Below are 220 nucleotides of genomic sequence, written 5' to 3'. Positions count from 1 at the left end.
CAAAAAAAAAAAAAAAAAAAAAAAAAAAAAAAATTATAAACTAGGTCTGAAAAGCAATCAGTCCAATTTAGAATAAGAAACCAATGCTACAGATCTGAATAGACATTTCTCAAAAGAAGACATACAAATGGCCAACAGGTATATGAAAAAATCCTCAACATCACTATTCATCAGGGAAATGCAAATCAAAGTCACAGTGAGATATCATCTCAGCTAGAAT

This window comes from Piliocolobus tephrosceles, chromosome 12, assembly GCF_002776525.5.
Source record: "Piliocolobus tephrosceles isolate RC106 chromosome 12, ASM277652v3, whole genome shotgun sequence".
Classification (NCBI taxonomy): Eukaryota; Metazoa; Chordata; class Mammalia; order Primates; family Cercopithecidae; genus Piliocolobus; species Piliocolobus tephrosceles.
This window is presented reverse-complemented; position numbering follows the sequence as displayed.